Below are 12,185 nucleotides of genomic sequence, written 5' to 3' on the forward strand. Positions count from 1 at the left end.
AACAGAAAAACAAAAACAAATAAACAAAGTTCTGTACAAATTTCTATGACCCCAAACTGCCAAGTTTCAGAGTTCAAATACTTTGTCTTACTGTTACCAAGAGATGCTATAGTGAATAAACCTCAGAAAAGTGAGGAGACTAAAGTAGGGTCACCACCCTTGACATTTATCCTGTTGGAAGTGGGACATAAAAATAACTTATGTCATGAGGTTAGTGGTGATCCAGTGGCATTGTGACACAATGCCACAAGAGATGCAAGGGGATTTTGTTACTCAAATTCAATTTGTGATTTTTAGGTCTGTGGCATGTTGGACAGATGGAGGCTGTAGTATTGCTTGATGGAACTGTGTTTTTACCATGACAGGGGACAACTATGTTTTAACCAGGTCCCTTGATATGGATGTTTTTACAGTTCATATAGACACAATTAGGACTGGGTAATGAATTAAGAGCAGGTAGCAGTCTTGACTGAAGGAAACAGTAGAGATCTGAGGAAAATCTGCTTATGAAGAGGAAGATGCAGAGTCCTCCAATGCAACTAGTCCCATGTTCTGCCCACGGTATCCCCTTTCACACTCCCTCCCTTCCATTTAACTGTGTACAAAATACATAGATTAAACAATATACCATATTTCTAACCGTTTAAAATCTTCCTGCTTTTTAAAAAACAAATGCAGTGGTGTTTCTTATTGTGGAAAGCAAGAGATTTTGAGCAGATTTGTACAATAGCAGAAGCAACAGACCCCCAGCAACATAAAACTATAGCACTGTTAAATTTATTACATGCAGCCTCTGTGGCTGTTCAAGAGATTCACCTCTTTTGGAAAGCAGCTAGTGAAAGATAAATTCAAAACAAAAAGAAGGCACTCTCTTGTGTAAAACATTGTTTTCCTAAATGAGAGACTAGCCATCTGAATGGCTCATGCCTAGAAATGATTGCTCCTCTGTAACAGTAGTGAAAAGATACATATTTTTGTCCTTCAAAAATCCATATTTTCTTTTAAAGGAGACTCAAATTAGGGTACAAATTGAATCTATGTGGCTCATTTTCCTTGCCACAAATGCTGTATAATTCCACTGAAATCATGCGATGTACATCAGCAAAGAATCATGCATCAGTCTTTACAGTGGTTTACATTGTGATGGGGAACATCTATAAATATCAATTTGAAGTCTATCCTCCCCAAATACATCATTATAACAGCTAGTGAGATCACAAAAGATCTTTCCCATACATCTCAAAAGCGTTTTTTAAAAGGAAAGAACCATTATCCCCATTTTACCAATCAGAAAATGGAGGAACAATGCTTTAGAAAATTCATTTGAAGCAGAATTAGACCAAAGCTGAGCACTTTCGAAAATTCCACACAGACAGGTGACGCAACTTACTCAAGGTGATAGAGCAGATTAATTGCAGAGCCATGATTAGAACCTAGGTGTCCTGACTCCCAAGACAATACTCGATCCACTGAACCACAGTGTTTCTCCCACTCTTTTATAGATAAGCAAATCCAAAAATAGAACTTTTTTTAAACAATCCTCTCTTGTTCCCCTTGTATGGGTTCTCTGTCCAACAAGCACTGCTCCCAGAGCTGTACATATTCCTGATGACATCACTAAGGATGACAGAGCCCTCTTTTTTTAAACGTATACAAAATGCAGCAGAAGCACTCTTATTTATTGATATTGCATATGTACATTAATAAATACCAGCGTAAATAACAGTGAGCTGCTTCTGCTGCATTAGAAACAAAGGAAAAAGACAAACAGAAAAAGGACAATGGTCAGTACGTGGGATTGTTCTATTAAGCTTCTAAAAGGCATGTAGGAGTAAAAAAAGATGCACAGACATTATTTAAGTAGCTGACAGTCTAGTTTAAGACAGCATATTAAAAAGGGCACTGCCAGGTTGTTTAGGCACACATTTTACATTTGTGTATCATGTCAGTAAAGGTTCCACCTACATCTGTTTTAACTTGATCTCTGAGACATTGATTATATCAAAAAAGAAAAATGTACTTACTACATAAAGGCAATTGCTGCTGCCATGATAACATAGATCACAAAATAGAAGAGTTATTGCTGCACAGAAAGTAGGCTGATATCATGCATAGATACAGAGAAAATTGTAAGAGTGATTTTTCACCTCTAACTCTCATTTTGTAACACCAGGGCTGCCCAGTGTGGGGGGCAAGTGGGGCAATTTGCCCCAGGCCCCGGGCCCCACAGGGGCCACCACGAGAGTTTTTCAGGGCCCCTGGAGCAGGGTCCTTCACTCACTCCAGAGGCCCTGGAAAACACTCCTGGGGCTCAGGCCTCTGGAGCTTCTTCTGCTCCGGGTCTTCGGTGGTGGGGGGTCCTTCCTCTTCGGGGTGGAAGAGCCCCCTGCTACCGAATTACTGCAGAAGCGGGACCCACCGCCGAAGTGCAGCCGGGTCTTCGGCAGTAATTTGGTGGCAGAGGCCCCCCGCCGCGGGTCTTCGGGTCACTTCGGCAGCGGGTCCCAGAGCGGAAGGAGTCCCCACCGCCAAATTACCGCCGAAGCGGGGGCCCCCTGCTGCCAAAGACCCCAGGCCCCCTGAATCCTCTGGGCGGCCCTGTGTAACACTGAGAAAAGTCTGTTTCCAAAATTTGAAGATTAGCTGTGTAAAAGTAGCAATTTCCCCCAAAATGTGAAGGAAATTGAAAAAACATTGTTTTTGTTGAAGAAATGACTGTTCTGAAATTTATGAAGTTTCTACCATTTTCTTGTTATCAAGCTAAAGATTTTAGGCCTCGAACTTGCATTGTGGTGGGAGTATAGGGATCTGCCCGCAAACAACAGATTGCAAGATCAAGGCCTTACTTAGTAAATAATCATCATAACCTTGTACACAGGATCATTTTCAAGCAATAAATAAATAAATAAATAGCAGTATTTTTGGCAGCATATTTTTCTCTCCAGTCCACTTCAATGAAGCTACTCAAGTATTAGAATTTTCATATCTACAATTTTAAGACAATCTATGAACTGTAAGGTTACCGCAATATTTATCCTTATTTCCTTAATTGATCATTTCCATACTTTTTATTCCATAGCTCCTATTAAATGGAAAGTTTCTGGTATGTATTTTTTGCAAGGTGTATATTACTGTAGCAACAGTAACTAATTTAATAATTTTTTTTGTGTGCGTGGCACTTATATTAAGCGTATTGGTTTTGGTTTTTAAGTATAAAACCAAAAGGAGGCCAGCAGCAGCACATCCATATTCCCTACATTGTTCACATTTTGTATTTTATGTTACAGGATTATTTGTTTACAAACTGTTACACTCAGTCACATACTGAAATAAACAATGGTGCCAGGAAATTACTCCAGAAGAGTCAAATGGATCAGTGGAATACAGCTCAGCAACTGCCATTATTTTACCATCTCATATAAAGTATTTTGGAATCATAGAAATGCTGGGCTGTAAGGAACCTCAAGAAGTCACCTCGTCCAGCCCTCTTTGCTGGGATAGGACCAAATAAACCTAGATCATCACTGGCAGGTTATATGCCCAACCTGTGTTTAAAAACCTCCATTGATGAGGATTCCACAACCTCCCTGGGAGCCTTATTCCAGAATTTAATTGCCCTTATAGTTAGCAAGTCTTTCCTAATATCTAACCTAAATCTCCCTTGATGCTGCCCATTACTTCTTGTCCTACCTTCTGTGGACATGGAAAACAACTGATCACCATCCTTTTTATAACAGCCCATAACATATTTGAAGACTTATCAGTTTATTATGATCTCCTCAATCTGTAGGGCCTGATCCTACAAACATTTAAGCATGTGCATAACTTTATTCATATGAGTATTTCTATTGACTTGAAAAAGACTTCTCATACATACATGCTTAACTTTTATGTGTAAGTATTTGCAGGACTGAGGCATAAGAGGGTATATGTACAAAATGCACATTCACCTAAATCAACCACTTAAGTTTTGTTTGTGCTGTACTCAAATTGTACATGGATAATAAAAGATTAATTCTGTTCTCTAGAGAAGCCCTTCAGGACATGGCTGCTGAGGCACCAGAAGTAAAGCAAGACTGTACTCGACACTTATCAGACCTTAATATAATTAGCAAGATTAAAAAAATATGACCACTTGAAAGGTTTACTGTCCTACTCAAGAAAAGCACTACCAAATTTAACAATAAGGATAATATCTTTATGTCGTTTTAGCCTCAGGAAAATTAGCTGTCTTGAGCCCATAACGCTTATTCTAGGATAAATGTGCTTCTACTCACCTGAACGTTCTCCTCTCTCTTTATGTAAGCAGATCCACAGATCCGCCCAGTGGATCTTTAGTCTACTTGCAACTCTGGAAGTAATTCTGGGCCATCAGTCAGTAACACAGGCCAAATCTTTCCCTTTGAATACCTTTCCGTAGAAGAAGAGGAAGGATGGTTCAGTGATTAGGACACTAGCTTATGTATGGGGAGACTGTAGTTTAAGTCCCAACTGCACCACAGATTAGTGTCAGATAATGTAATGAGAAATTGTGCTACTGCAGAGTGACAGCTTTCCCTGAGTCCCAAATTGATCTTGGGTGGGTCAGATTTGTGGACCTGCTGATTTGAAGAAAAACAATTGTAGGTATAAAAAAAAAAAAAAAAAAGAATTTTCTGTTCATCATAAGCCAGTCCACAGATTTTCACTGTAGGATTTTTCTGAGATGTGTACAACTGGGGAAGGAAAAACTGAAGTGATTTGTGATCAAAATATACACTGTTAAAAAAAATTCCTCAGGCATGTAATATCCTTCACCCAAAAGGTACCATTTGCTCAGGACTTACAGTATTTTGTGAAAATTGTATACCAAGGATCACCTTGTCACTTAACATATTTCTCTCTTCAATCACCCTCATCCTGTTTCATTGACCTTCTCCTCTTTTCATTTTTCTTTGAGGAATGAATACGTTCAAAAAGATTGATTAATTTTGTAATATCATTATACTATTCCCGGTATTACCAAGTGGGTAGGAGAAATCTTTCAGTTTCTTAGCCTTGTCTAATGCATCCTCAGAAAGATTCTCTCAATAATTTTGAAGTATCCAACAGCTGCTTTTCACTTCCAGAGCCACATGTGCCTGCATGAGAAGTTATTGACCAGTCATGAGGGCTTGGCTACACTGGCACTTTACAGCGCTGCAACTTTCGCACTCAGGGGTGTGAAAAAACACCCCCCTGAGCGCTGCAAGTAATCAGTGCCGCAGCGCTGGGAGCGCGGCTCCCAGCGCTGCAAGCTACACCCATAGAGGATGTGGCTTACATGCAGCGCTGAGAGCTCTCTCTCCCAGGGCTGGTGCTCCGACCACTTACACTTCAAAGCGCTGCCGCGGCGACGCTCCCGCAGTGCTGCTGCGGCAGCGCTTTGAAATTTCAAGTGTAGCCATACCCTCATAATGTGTCAGAAATAAAGAAGCCCAGAGATCTCTAAGTTTGCCCCTAGGCCTGTGTTTTCTTGCGTTTATATGGCAGAGATACTGATGAGGTCACCTCTTGCAAAACAAGTTGGAGCTGCTGAAGGCATTTTAATTTTACTGGGGATTCCCATTCTGACTTAGTTACATAATTTCTTAAGCATAAAGATATACACCCTATAGCATAGGGCCTGGGGGAAGAGATTTTTGCATGTTTTTTTTCTGCCCTTTCTTTCTTCCTACTTCTAACTCTTGAGTGATTCATCAGGGAAGAGAGAGTCAAGAAGCAGCTACTGCCCTTAATAGTTTCAAAATATTCCAAGGGAAGAAGCCTGTCTTGTCTGGATTGAATGCATAAAGAATCCCATTTATCTTAATATTTTGGTTGTTTCTTTGTGTGATTTTGCTTCTATATTCTGGAGTTGACTAATAAAAGAGGAAATGAAATGAAAAGGGCTCCTCCGGTTTTTGCTGGGCTTCCCTTTCTTTGATAAGGTCTTGTGCAAAAATTGACTATTTATAAATCCTCTTTTATTGGACCAACTTCTGCTGTTAAAAGAGACAAGCTTTTGAGCTAGAGAGAGCTCTTCTTCAGGTTTGAGTCCTTTCCCATTTTGTTTTATATTGTACATATTTAGGTATGCATTGTATTAACCTATGTGGACAAGATAAGTAAGTAAACTTTTAAAAGTTCTATTTAAATATCCTCCTGTGACTGAGATCCAAGCAAAATGCAGCAATCTGAGGAAACCTCTAACCAGTCAGTTCACTTTAACATGGATACATAATGGGTATTTTTTATCAGGAAGCCACATGAGTAGCTCTATATTTAATTTCATTTGTATTAACTGAAACACTCATACTAAGGAAGGCACATAAAGATTGCTGTGCTATCTAATATTGGCCCTAAAAATCTATTTTTTCGAGAATGTAACTGCCTCTTTCCCAGTTAGGGACATTTTAAGAGTGTATTCCACATCTTGCCTTGTTAAAACACTGCAGTATCACCTCAGATTGCTAGACATATGGTGACTGAAACTCACCTTCAACTGAAGTTTCGTTAGGTCTTCTGGTGTTGTTTTGAATGAGATTGCACGTGGTCCTTCCAAGCTAGCCAGACGACTAAAATGCACTCTGGGTGGAGAACCTTTCAAATCCCCTTTCCACCCTTCATGCCCTTTCAATATTATCCTGAAGAGCAAAGGTCCTAATCCTTCAAGTCCTCTGCACACAGAACACCCGCTGACTTCAAAGATGGCAAAAAATGGAAACTAGGCCAGATTACAAAGGATGAATATAGGCAAACAACACAGGAATGCAGGGGCAAGATTAGAAAGGCAAAGGCACAAAATGAGCTTAAACTAGCTACGGGAATAAAGGGACACGACGACTTTTTATCAATGCATTAGAAGCAAGAGGAAGACCAAGAACAGGGTAGGCCCACTGCTCAGTAAGGAGGGAGAAACAGTAACAGGAAACTTGGAAATGGCAGAGATGCTTAATGACTTCTTTGTTTCGGTCTTCACTGAGAAGTCTGAAGGAATGTCTAACATAGTGAACGCTTATGGGAAGGGGGTAGGTTTAGAAGATAAAATAAAAAAAGAGCTAGTTAAAAATCACTTAGAAAAGTTAGATGCCTGCAAGTCACCAGGGCCTGATGAAATGCATCCTAGAATACTCAAGGAGTTAATAGAGGAGGTATCTGAGCCTCTAGCTATTATCTTTGGAAAGTCTTGGGAGACAGGAGAGATTCCAGAAGACTGAAAAAGGGCAAATATAGTGCCCATCTATAAAAAGGGAAATAAAAACAAACTAACTGGTCTGTAGTTTCCTGGGTTAACTTCTGTGCCGGGGAAGATAATGGAGCAAGTAATTAAAGAAATCTGCAAACACTTGGAAGGTGGTAAGGTGATAGGGAATAGCCAGCATGGATTTGTAAAGAACAAATCGTGACAAACCAACCTGATAGCTTTCTTTGATAGGATAACGAGTCTTGTGGATAAGGGAGAAGCGGTGGATGTGGTATACCTAGACTTTAGTAAGGCATTTGATACGGTCTCGCATGATATTCTTATCGATAAATTAGGCAGATACAATTTATATGAGGCTACTATAAGGTGGGTGCATAACTGGCTGGATAACCGTACTCAGAGAGTAGTTATTAATGGCTCCCAATCCTGCTGGAATGGTATAACAAGTGGGGTTCCGCAGGGGTCTGTTTTGGGACCGGCTCTGTTCAATATCTTCATCAATGACTTAGATGTTGGCATAGAAAATACACTTATTAAGTTTGCAGACGATACCAAACTGGGAGGGATTGCAACTGCTCTGGAGGACAGGGTCAAAATTCAAAATGATCCGGACAAATTGGAGAAATGGTCTGAGGTAAACCGGATGAAGTTCAATAAAGATAAATGCAAAGTGCTCCACTTAGGAAGGAACAATCAGTTTCACACATACAGAATGGGAAGAGACTGTCTAGGAAGGAGTATGGCAGAAAGAGATCTAGGGGTCATAGTGGACCACAAGCTAAATATGAGTCAACAGTGTGATACTGTTGCAAAAAAAGCAAACGTGATTCTGGGATGCATTAACAGGTGTGTTGTAAACAAGACACGAGAAGTCATTCTTCCGCTTTACTCTGCGCTGGTCAGGCCTCAACTGGAGTATTGTGTCTAGTTCTGGGCACCGCATTTCAAGAAAGATGTGGAGAAATTGGAGAGGGTCCAGAGAAGAGCAACAAGAATGATTAAAGGTCTTGAGAACATGACCTATGAAGGAAGGCTGAAAGAATTAGGTTTATTTAGTTTGGAAAAGAGAAGACTGAGAGGGGACATGATAGCAGTTTTCAGGTATCTAAAAGGGTGTCATCAGGAGGAAGGAGAAAAACTTGTTCACCTTAGCCTCTAATGATAGAACAAGAAGCAATGGGCTTAAACTGCAGCAAGGGAGATTTAGGTTGGACATTAGGAAAAAGTTCCTAACTGTCAGGGTAGTTAAACACTGGAATAAATTGCCTAGGGAGGTTGTGGAAACTCCATCTCTGGAGATATTTAAGAGTAGGTTAGATAAATGTCTATCAGGGATGGTCTAGACAGTGTTTGGTCCTGCCATGAGGGCAGGGGACTGGACTCGATGACCTCTCGAGGTCCCTTTCAGTCCTAGAGTCTATGGCCATGCAGGACTGAATTTACATGACAGAGTTCATTAACTATAAAAAAAAAAAAAAAAGTCTTCTCTCTCTCCCCCTTCCCACCTCCACCCCCACAAGCTAAATCCAACTCCTGATTAAGAAGAGGAGTTTCTTTTTACCAGAGCAAATTGGCGCCAGACAGCTAATGGGCGGATTAGCCCCTTAACCCGGAGACTGGATAAAAGAGCACAGGAAGAAAGTGCAAGGGGAGAGAGAGAGAGACTAATAGGGCCTGACAAAAGGGCATTCTCTGGAAAGAGACACGTTTTCTCCCCACCTGTTGGAGAAGAGATAGTAAAAAACTAAAAGACATCATAAATACTGTGACTGCACAAGCATGTAGAAGGTGGTAGAGTGTAACACTATAAATACACTGCATGGTGGTATCTACACAAAAGAAGGTCTGAGCAGTCTGTGCAAGGCAAAGAGAAAGGAAACTGAAGGGGCCTCAACACGAAGCCCATATGCTGGCCTCAGTTGCACTATTGCAATCCCACTGAAGTCAATGGCTTTGCACAGGTATGATTGAGGGTGGAATGTAGTTCCTTGTATTTTCTTTTATTTAAATATACCCTACATATGAAGACCTGAATGCATTCCTAGGAAATTATAATTTTACTACCAATAAAATGACTATTTAAACTAGTTCTTCTGACCAGTTCAAGACATTTATGATTAACCTGGTCAATCAGTAGATAAAGAGAGATAAAACTGTACTTGAAAATCGCACCTATATCACCTCCTCACATTGCCCATCGAGGTCATCTATAAACGTGTTGGTAACTCAGTCCCCTTTTTCCAAAGTATACAATTCAGACACTTCACATACCTAAATACCAAGAGAACAAGAGTACTTGTGGCACCTTAGAGACTAACAAATTTATTTCAGCATAAGCTTTTGTGAGCTACAGGTGCCACAAGTACTCTTGTTCTTCTTGCGGATACAGACTAACACGGCTGCTATTCTGAAACCTAAATACCAAGAAGATCTAACTCATCCTTGGAAAGCTCTCCCTCGATCTTTCATCCCTGCCAATGTCTGAATGCAACAACAGGGACATTTGTGGGAAAATACAGACATATACTTTTTAACTCTTAAAATATGACAGTCTGACAAAATATTAAATATTTTGCTTATGAATTATCAGGATTGTTTCTCCTATATCAGGACAATTTATATGTATTAAAAATATTTGTCCTTAAAGACACAGTCAACTATGGGCTCCAATCTGTAGTTTTTGAGTCCAATAGTCTACTTACATAATGAAAACCCCATACTTAATAGTTTTGGGCATTATCCTATATTTAAAAAAAAATGGTAAGTGGCGAACCCAGAGACCCCCCCAAAATCAAAATTGTCTCCCAAATATATCTCTCTCTTATGATACTGCATGCATTCAGCATGGATTATAGGAAGATATTTGACCTGATGAACACATCTAATGGAGCTATCCAAGAGCTCCATTTTCTAGGGCTTCATATGCGGAAATAAGGAAAATTACCAGCTTTAGCCTGCCCTTGATTCCCAAAAATATTGTTACTGAGAATCTACCTACATATTCACCTGAGAGGATATTATAAAGACCTCTATTTGCATCAAATTATGTCCACAAAAAAAAATTAAGCTCTTTTCTATACCCAGAATGGTCCCAGAAAAGCAGAGAAGTTTTAGTTATGAAAAATTACAGAAGTGAATGGCTATCATATACTAGAAGGTCAAGACAGCAGTTTATCCCTTCTTCCCTCACCTCCACTTTACAATTTTATTTAAAAAAGAAAACAGTCATCAGTACACAATGATGTGATGATGATGCTTTGGCGCCAATGATACTTGATTTTTCAGGACACCTGATGACTTCAAAGTGTAGCTTCTAGGACATAGAAGATAACCCTCAAATAAAGGGATAACCCTAACTCAAACCAAACTTATCTGACAGTCAGGCACTTTTATTAACTGCGTATTTAAAACAAAGTTATTTATAAAGTGTATGGGAGAAGTGCTTGTTTCTTGAAACTTTACTGAAGAAGTTAAAGTATATTGATCTACCACTTCTTATGCTTTATGTATAGCAAGATCATTTGAAGCAAAGCATGCTTTGTGGTCAAGGTTTAATTTAAAATGACAGCCACTTTAGGTAGACTGATAATGGTAGGGGCTCAAGAACTCCAATTATCTTGTTTGAAATATCCTTCAACTCTCTCCTTTGTCTTCAGTCTATTTCATGCCATTATCATGGTCAGAGTCTACTGCCTAGTATCTGTAGCACAAACAAGAATCCTGAGATTTTGCAGGCAGTTTTGATGGCCTGAGAAATACCCCCAAGTCCTGTATTTATGTAGGTATGGCAATATTGCTTTTTAACTAGTTATCTCAGATGTGCAAAGTAGAGGAAAAGAGATTATAAATTTCACATCTCTATTAATATAACACTAGACTATTTCAGCTATAACATCACAAGATTTAGGCAAAGTCTTTGTATTTTTTAAAATCTATAGACTATTAATGGAAACGATGAGAAATGCACTAATGACAATGATAGCTTTAGACTTATACCGCAGGGATGCTCGCACCTTCTAAGAGCCAGGTGAATGGAACAGTGAATCAGTAAGCAGTTAGTTAATCTTCAGCAGTACTAAATATACAGACTGACAGCTGACAATCCATTACAGAGTATAAACTATTATCCCATTCTTTCAGAATTGTTTGCTTTCAGAATTTCAGCTTGCTTCTTAGAACAATGCAAATGTTTTTCCAGTAGTGTGAAGGATCAGTATAATGTCTCTATCAAACTGTGACATTTAATTGGTACTCACACCATTTTTAAGAATGTGACCTACATTGTAATTACCTACAGGTCAAGGACTGACCAATGACAGCTTACTATAAATGCCTGACTGTCATAAACAGATAGTTAAGGGTTAATGCCTCTTTTACCTGTAAAGGGTTAAGAAGCTCAGTAAACCTGGCTGACACCTGACCAGAGGACCAATAAGGGGACAAGATACTTTCAAATCTTGGTCGAGGGAAGTCTTTGTTTGTGCTTTTGTTTTTGGTTGTTGTTCGCTCTTGGGATTAAGAGGGAACAGACGTCCATCCAGGCTGTCATGTTTCAAAATTGTAAGTAATAGCCAGGCAAGGCAGATTAGTCTTATTTTTGTTTTCTCAACTTGTAAATGTCCTTTTTTTTGCTGAGAGGATTTTACCTCTGCTTGCTGTAACTTTGAACCTAAGGTAGAAGGGGTTCCTCTGGGCAATACGAATTTGATTACCCTGTAAAGTATTTTCCATCCTGATTTTACAGAGATGATTTTTACCTTTCTTTTTAAGAACCTGATTGATTTCTCCTTGTTTTAAGATCCAAGAGGGTTGGATCTGGACTCACCAGGGATTGGTGGGGGAAAAGAGGGGGGATGGTTAATTGCTCCTTGTTTTAAGATCCAAGGAGTTTGGATCTGTGTTCACCAGGGAATTGGTGAAGTCCCTGAAGGCCACCCAAGGAGGGGAGAGTTTTGGGGGGACAGGAAGTGCTCCAGACATT

General features: G+C 39.6%; 1 protein-coding gene across 3 annotated transcripts in view; it reads right to left on the reverse strand.

The window, feature by feature from the left end:
- SGMS2 (sphingomyelin synthase 2) overlaps positions 1 to 12,185 on the reverse strand; it is a 67,700-nt gene that overhangs the window by 26,480 nt on the left and 29,035 nt on the right. Inside the window, exon 1 of one of the 3 annotated variants that reach the window (XM_050944529.1) lies at positions 1,391 to 1,454. The exons of the other annotated variants lie outside the window; for them this stretch is intronic. The gene's annotated coding sequence lies outside the window, so the exon portion shown is untranslated. Of the gene's footprint in view, positions 1 to 1,390; positions 1,455 to 12,185 lie in introns of those variants that run through there. 3 annotated transcript variants of the gene reach the window in all.

This window comes from Gopherus flavomarginatus, chromosome 3 (genome assembly GCF_025201925.1).
Source record: "Gopherus flavomarginatus isolate rGopFla2 chromosome 3, rGopFla2.mat.asm, whole genome shotgun sequence".
NCBI classification, from domain to species: domain Eukaryota; kingdom Metazoa; phylum Chordata; order Testudines; family Testudinidae; genus Gopherus; species Gopherus flavomarginatus.